Genomic DNA, 8,598 nt, shown 5'->3' with positions numbered 1-8,598 from the left:
TAGACTGCAGCTGCTTCCTTTGTCTATTTACCATAAACATTAAGCAAGGAAAAAAATATTAAGCAAGGAGTAGAAAGATTTTTCAGTGAACCACTCGGGTGCAAAATGCATTCTTTCCTACCTGGATTGAGTAACAGCAATCCTATCTCCTCATGATCACAATCAATTAATTACCCATGACAAGATAGTTATTTCTTTTCTTTCTTGCTAAGACTCATGTCATGAGAAACCCAAAGTGACTGGGCAGTAGCTTTAGGGAACTTTTACTCCATCCCCTAGAGGAAGCAATTTCCTCTGGGAAACAGGAGCTCCAGAACTAAACATTGAGGGGACCGAGGGCTCAAATTTCCCAAGTTGGTCAGTGGAAGTGATGAAAGTGGAGTCATGTAGTTTGTCTGTTTGGACAATACACCATATAATGGTTATTGATTTAAGGTGTGTATTGCATCCTGGAGGATGATGTCCCATTCTTATTGAGCATCATCTCTCATATGGTACCTCAGCCATACCTTCCAAAGACTATTCCATCACTTTATTAGTCCAGAAGCTTTTGGGTGACCTGGTATATGATAGGACCTGTGATCTCTTTATCATATGATCATTGCCCCATCTTCCTTCCTGTAAATTGAGTTTCTTGGGCCAGAAGTGATGTTATGCAGAATTAATTCCCTACTGGTAGATCATTTCATAAGTCCTCAGATAGGTTATTCCCCAAGGCACTGTAGACAGAAAAGCAAGCAAGACTAAACCCACGACATGTATTACTTCTAGTCAAAGGGAAGGAAGCAACACTCCTTTCAGAGGGGCCCAATAATCAGCTTGGCACCAAGTGGCTATTTGGTTTCCTTGAGGAATGGCGCTACAGTGGGGACCCAGCATTATTGGCCTCTGTTGCTGGCAGGTTTGGGCACTGCATAGCAGTAGTAGCTAGATCAGCCTCAACGGGTGGAAGCTCCTTCTTATGTGCCCATTCCTTGTCTCCAAACATGCCACGATGACTATTCCACTCCTGAGCCAACTGTGTCAGCAGTGGGGCAGATTACAGAGTTTGGCTGACGGTAACCTGCCTGAATCACTTGCCTGTTTAGTTGTCTGGTGGCTCTTCTGTGGGTGGATGCTCTTTTATGGTCAGTGAAATGCAATACAAAAATATTCACACTTTTTGCCCACTTCCTTAGGTCTCTCCATATGAGGCACTGGCAAACTTAAAGCCCACAGACCAAATCCACCCAGGGCCTGTTTGTAAATAAAGTTTTATGGGAACAAAGCCATGATCGTTTATTTACATATTGTTGTTTAGGGCTGCTTTTGCCCTACAGCAGAACAGAAGAATTGTTTCAACAGCTATGATATGGCCTATAAGTCTAAAACAATTGCTCTGATCCTTTACATAAAAACTTTTGCAGACTACTGATCTACTTGTTTCTTTCCAAGACCTTGTCCCCAATTTCCTTTCAGGTTTTTGATAAATTAAGCCATTTGACACTGCCTTCAACTCTGTGTATATTTTTATCTTTGGTCACTTCTCTTTCTACACAGAGTAGATGACTAGATGTATCACCCAAAGCTCTCACAATTGAAAGGACCTCCCCCAGATATTTTTTCAGGGTCACTCCTGAGTAAGACAGTAGTGTATCAGCAGTCTGCTTTTGGCTTATACCCACATATCAAGGCAATTCACCCAAGAATCAACCTCAATCCTTTGCTTCTGTCAGCTTGTAATCTCAGGAAGAGGCATCAGGTCATCAGGGCATCAAGGGAGGATGAAACCATGGTCTATTTGCTTGAGTAGCTTACTTTGGCCTCTGGCCCCACTTGATCTGTACTACTTAAATTTTATAATGGATTGCTGTTAGGTTCACTCAGCCTTATGACTTAGCAAGTCTGAGAGACCAGCTCATGATGGGCAGTTCTGGCCACATGGTCACTTGATGTCTCAGAGTCATTATGTCCCATCTTTGTTATGGTCCACAAGTATTCCAGGAGCTGTTTATAGTCTTGGACTTGCCATATACTCCTCATAGGTCTTCTTTCTCCATAGAAACCTCTACCATCACAAAGTCTCCTGGATTACATGATCCAAGTGGCAGGATTGCTTATGATGTCATGTGAATCAGGTGTAGAGACTTTTTTTGCCTTGGGCTCCACTTGATGTTGTCAGCCTTCCATGTGATCCAATAAATAGGTTGGAGTAGTTCTCCCCAGTATGAAACATTCTATCTCCAGAACTCAAAGAGGCTAGCAAAGTGTTGTGTCTCCTCATCAGTGGACCCCTAAACCCTTTATTAATGTGGTAGGCCCTAGAATCTAGCTAGGATTTAAACCCCCTTCTTTGGAGAGCATGGACAACAGACTTGCCATTTCTTCCTCACATGGTCCAATTAACATGATATGTTGTCATAGTGGACCAAAGTCATGTTCTTCAGGATGTTCAGATAGTCTAGATCTATTGGGACTATATTATGATGGTGTGCTGAATTTAAAATATGTTCACAAACTCAGTAGAGCACACAACTCTTGATCTTGGGGTTGTAAGTTTGAGGCCCATATTAGGTGTAGAGATTACTTGAAAATAAAATCTTAAAAAATAAATAAATAAAATAAAATTTGTCCTTCATACTCCTTGCTTCAGGAGGTAGAGCCTAATTTCTGTCCCCTCGTAGATCACCTGTTCTCAGATGGTCCCACAGAATCAAGCATTAATTACCTATTGTGGTGGTCAGTTCATCAATGCATCCTTGTACTGGCTTTCTCTGTTTCTCTGTTTCTCTCTTTTATTTTTAATTAAAAAAATTTTTTTAATTTAGTAAACTCTACATCCTGTGGGGTTTAAACTACACCCCTGAGATCAAGAGTCATGTGCTCTCACCCTGGGTCCAGGGACCCAGGTACCCTTCCCTGTCTCTGTTTCTTTCTTTCTTTTTCTTCTTCCTTTTCTTTTTTTTCTATTCTTTCTTTCTTTTTCTTTTTCTTTCTTTGTTTCTTTCTTTCTTTTTTTTTGTTTAAAGATTTTATGTATTTGAGAGGGGGAGAGAGAGAAGGAAAAAGAGAGAGAGAGAGAGCATTAGTGGGGAGAGGGGCAGAGGGAGAGAGAGAAGCATACTTCCTGCTGAGCAGGGAGCCTGACATGGGCTCCATCCCAGGACCCCGGGATCATGACCTGAGCCCAAGGCAGATGCTTAACCGACTGAGCCACCCAGGTGCCCCCCCATTTCTTACTTCTCTTGTTCCCTGGGCTCACTTTCCCCAAAAAACTATCTGCACACAATCTTTTGTCTACTTTAAGGAAGACCTACAAGATAATATAAAAAAGGGGCATGCTGAGGAGGAACAGATGTTGACCCGGCGGCCTCAGCTCCGGCATATCGGTGGCTCCCATGCTCTGCCTCTCCCCCGGTGAAGATGCGACCATGGCACTCCAGGTCACCAGGAACACCAAAGTTAATGTTGAAAATAAGACGAAGATCGGTTGGCAGGGGCAAAGTGGGTGCCTCTGGCCTCTGCTGCAGCCTCCAAGCCTGGCCTGAGGCCAAGAACTGCCCTGGGAGACATTGGTAACAAAGTCAGTGAACAACCAAACCACAGGCCAAACTGCCTCTTAAAAAGGAAGCAAAAACTTCAGTTCCTGGCTAAGTCATCGCTAAAAAAAATACCAAAGCCTCTGGAGAAGGCACCCAAGCCTGTCCCTGTACCTGTGCCAGAACCAGAGCCGGAACCTGAGCCGGTTAAAGAAGAAAAACTTGGGGGATCCCTGGGTGACTCAGTGGTTTAGCGCCTGCCTTCAGCCCAGGGGCATGATCCTGGAGACCCAGGATTGAGTCCCACATCAGGCTCCCTGCATGAAGCCTGCTTCTCCTTCTCTCTCTCTCTCTCTCATAAATAAATAAATAAATAAATAAATAAATAAATAAATAAATAAATAAATAAATAAAATCTTAAAAAAAAAAAAGAAGAAAAACTTGCCCAAGCCTGTTTTGGTTGATACTCCCTCTCTAAGCCGGATGGAAACATCTAGATGTGCCCCTGCAGAAGAATATCTGTGTCAGGCTTTCTCTGATGTAATTTTTTAAAAATTATTTATTTATTTATTCATGAGAGACATGCATGCACAGAGAGAGAGAGAGGCAGAGACACAGGCAGAGGGAGAAGCAGGCTCCATGCAGGGAGCCCAATGCGGGACCGATCATGGGTCTCCAGGATCACACCCTAGGCTGAAGGCGGCGCTAAACCCCTGAGCCACCCGGGCTGCCCACTCTCTGATGTAATTCTTGCGGTGAATGATGTAGATGCAGAAGATGGAGATGATCCAAACCTTTGTAGTGAATATGTGAAAGATATTTATGCTTATCTGAGACAACTTGAGGAAGAACAAGCAGTCAAACCAAAATACCTACTGGGTGGTGAAGTCACTGGAAACACGATTGCCATCCTAATTGACTGGCTAGTACAGGTTCAAATGAAATTCAGGTTACTGCAGACCATGTACATGACTGTTTCCATTATTGATCGGCTCATGCAGAATAACTGTGTGCCCAAGAAGATGCTGCAGCTGGTTGGTGTCACTGCCATGTTTATTGCAAGCAAATATGAGGAAATGTACCCTCCAGAAATTGGTGACTTTGTCTTTGTGACTGACAACATTTACACTAAACACCAAATCAGACAGATGGAAATGAAGATTCTAAGATCTTTATTTGTAAAATGGTCTGGGCTGCCCTCTACCCCCTGCATTTCCTTCGGAGAGCATCTAAGATTGGAGAAGTTGATGTTGAGCAACATACTCTGGCCAAATACCTGATGGAACTATCTATGTTGGACTACGATATGGTGCACTTTCCTCCTTCTCAGATTGCAGCAGGAGCTTTTTGCTTAGCGCTGAAAATTCTTGATAATGGTGAATGGACACCAACTCTACAGCATTATCTGTCATACACTGAAGAATCCCTTCTAAACGTTATGCAACACCTGGCTAAGAATATAGTCACAGTGAATCGTGGGCTTACAAAGCACATGACTATCAAGAACAAGTATGGCACCTCTAAGCATGTTAATATCAGCACTCTGGCACAGCTAAATTCTGCAGTGGTTCAAGATTTAGCCAAGGCTGTGGCAAAGATGTAACTTGTAAACATGCATTGGGGTATTGCAATATTTGCAAATAAAATTGGCACCATGTGCGGTCTGTGCATATTATATGTTACCTTTACTTACTTTTAATAAAGTTTGTGGTCCTTTTTAACGTCTTATACCTTAAATATATATATATATATAAGTTGGCATAATTCATACCTGATTTTATATAGTTAACTGCCCAACCATTGGCATCTTATCTTACTTATACAGAAATATTGAAGTTAGGAATAGTGCTACTACCTCTACTATCATTTAACAGGATTGTGGAAGTATTAGCCAACACATACATAAGAGAAAGAATTTTAGAAAAGAAATATAATAATGGAAAAGAAGGGAGAAAAGGATCTATATTTAGGAGCTTACCTGGCAGTCAACAGATCTGTCTTTTGCTTCAAGAGTGTTTAGATGGAACATATCTTCAGAATCCCCTTCTTTCTGCGTTGGAACACTTCAATATCCTCTCCATTCCCAACCTCAGGACCATCTTCTCATCCATCCCCTTTCTCCCACAGTAGCTAACACCATTTTTTGTTCTTAGCTACACATATTGCCAACCAACCTGAGCTCCCAAATTAGAGTTACTCAGAATAATTAAAATAATTCATGATTATTCCACTGACTTGGAGGCTGCTGTCAACCACCTAGTTAATCTGCATCAGCTGGCCTCCACCTATCTCTCTTGGGTTTCTGTTTTGAGCATGACATGTCTCTGAAAGAGGGCCATACCCTCTTTCAGATGTGCAGAAGCCACCCCAAGAGGAGTGGGACAAAAATCCTGGACCTCATAGAAAACACCGTGCCCCTGGAGAAAAACCCGAATGAGGCCCTTCGGCATCTGCAAGTCTTAGGTTCTGCCTACACAGACCTCCACCTCCTGAAGAACAGCTTCCTAGATGAGGAGGTGAAATCCATCAAGAAGATGTGACCACCTGAATCACCTCCATAGGCCAGCCAGCCACCAGGCTGGGTGATGATCTCTTTGAAGGCTCAGTCCTCAAATAAGACTAAGAGCTCAGAGGGCCTGGTGGCCCCTGAGAGGCCCCTCTGGCATCCCCTGCTGTCTGGGCTTCTGCCTGAATCTCTCCCTGCAGCCATGGGGCAGCTTTTTAACCACCCTGAAGCCATGGCCCAAGCCTTGGACCAAATGGAAACAATAATGCTTTTTGCAGAAAACAACAATAGACACAAAGAACAAACCAAAATCTATCTCTGTTTGCAGATAATATAATTATTCAGTTGGAACATTCCAAAAGGGTTGAAAGGAACACAATCTTGGGATGCCTGAGTGGCTCAGCAGTTGAGCGACTGCCTATGGCTCAGAGTGATCTTGGGGTCCTGGGATCAAGTCCCACATTGGGCTTCCTGCATGAAACCTGCTTCTCCCTCTGCCTATGTCTCTGCCTCTTTCTGTGTGTGTCTCTCATGGATAAATAAATAAAATCCTTAAAAAAAAAAAAAAAAAAAGAAAAGAAAAGAAAGAAAGGAGGGCAGCCCAGGTGGCTTAGCGGTTTAGCGCCGCCTTCAGCCCAGGGTGTGATCCTGGAGACCTGGGATTGAGTCCCACGTCATGCTCCCTGCATGGAGCCTGCTTTTCCCTCTGCCTGTGTCTCTGCCTCTCTCTCTCTCTCTCTCTCTCTCTCTCTCTCTCTCTCTCTGTCTCATGCATAAATAAATAAAATTTTTAAATAAAAATAAAAATACCAGAGGGGTGCCTGGCTGGTTTAGTTGGTAGAGTATAAGACTCTTGATTTCCAGGTGCTAAGTTCAAGCTCCACACTGGGCAGAGAGTTTACTTAAATTTTTTAAAATTTTAATTTATTTATTCATTTGAGCGGGGGTGGGCATGAGCTGGGGGAGGGACACAGGGAAAGGGACAAGCAGATTCACTGCCCAGCACCAAGCCTGGCATGGAGCTTGAACCCAGGACCGTGAGATCATGACCTGAGCAAAAGGCAGATGCTTAACCCAGTGAGCCATCCAGACACCACTCTTTGAAAAATCTTTAAAAATAAAAGCAAAAAGGGGCACCTGGGTGGCTCAAAGGGTTAAGTGTCTGCCTTCAGCTCAGATCGTGATCCCAGGATCCTAGAATGGAGCCCTGCAACTGTGCTCATGCTCTGCAGGAAGCCTGCTTCTCCCTGTCCCTCTGCCCCTCCCTCTCACCTGTGTTCTCGCATGCTCTGCTCTCTCTCTCTCAAATAAATAAATAAATAATAATCTTTTAAAATGTCCTTTGGCTCAGGACATGATCCTGGAGTCCTGGGATTGAGTCCCACATCGAGCTTCCTGCATGGAGCCTGCTTCTCCCTCTGCCTGTGTCTCTGCCTCTCTCTCTCTGTGTCTCTCATGAATAAATAAATAAAGTCTTAAATAAAATAAAATTAAAAAATAAATAAAAGCCAAAAGAAACTAAAATATCTGGTGTAGACCTAAAAGAAATGTGCAAAAGCTATTATTAGTGAAAACTACTAAATACACATAAAAGACCCCAAAATGGACTTGAACAAATGGAAAGATGTGCCATCCTCTTCAATAGAAAGACTTATTATCATTAAAGATGTCAGTTCTCCCTAACTTCTGTGATACATTAATAATGATTTCAGGGACACCTGGGTGGCTCAGTGGTTAAGCATCTGTCTTCAGCCCAGGGCGTGATCCTGGAGACTCAGGATCGAGTCCCGCATCAGGCAGGCTCCCTGCATGGAGCCTGCTTCTCTCTCTGCCTATGTCTCTGCCTCTCTCTTTCATGAATAAATAAATAAAATCTTTAAAAAAAATCATGATTTCAATGGAAATTACCACTGGGTTTTGCTTGTTTTATAGAGCTGAACAAGTTTATTATATAAATATATCATGGAAGAATAAACAAGGGAAAGGAGCTAGTACATTTCTTCAAGAAAGAGAAACATGGAGAAGCTAGCCTCCAAGACATTAAAACATTAAAGTCTCTATATTTAAAACAGTATAGAAGTGACACATGAACAGACAGACAGACCAGTGGATTGAATAGAAAATCCAGAAATAGAACTAAGTGTAAAAGGAAATTTGGCATACAAGAAAGGATGTATCTCAAATCAGTGGGGGAAAAGATAAACTTTTAAGTAAGTGGTGTTGAGACAACTGTGTACCCATATGGAAAAAGATAACATGAGATTCATTCTTCTCCTGTACTGGAGTAAATGATAAATGAGTAAGAGACCTAAATGTGAAAAATGAAAATGTATAAAAATACTAGAAAGAAACCAGAATGCATTCCTTTATAACTTGGAAGTGGGGGAAATACTACTAATTTTAAAATCAGAAGAAACAGAAAAAAAGATTAATAAACTTTACTATGTAGCTATAAATATGCTTTTGCAGGGAGAGAGGGAGAGAACGTAAATTTTCAAAAGACGAATCGACAAACCAGAAAAAAGTATTTACAATTTATATCACAAAGGGCTAATACTCCTAATATATGATATG

At 42.2% G+C, this 8,598-nt stretch overlaps 1 pseudogene; it reads left to right on the top strand.

Annotated features, from left to right (window-relative positions):
• Window positions 1-3,410: 3,410 nt before the first annotated feature.
• Window positions 3,411-5,121, top strand: LOC112916814 (G2/mitotic-specific cyclin-B1-like; annotated as a pseudogene).
• Window positions 5,122-8,598: the final 3,477 nt, after the last annotated feature.

Source organism: Vulpes vulpes, chromosome 8 (genome assembly GCF_048418805.1).
Source record: "Vulpes vulpes isolate BD-2025 chromosome 8, VulVul3, whole genome shotgun sequence".
Lineage (NCBI taxonomy): Eukaryota > Metazoa > Chordata > Mammalia > Carnivora > Canidae > Vulpes > Vulpes vulpes.
This window is presented reverse-complemented; position numbering and strand designations above follow the sequence as displayed.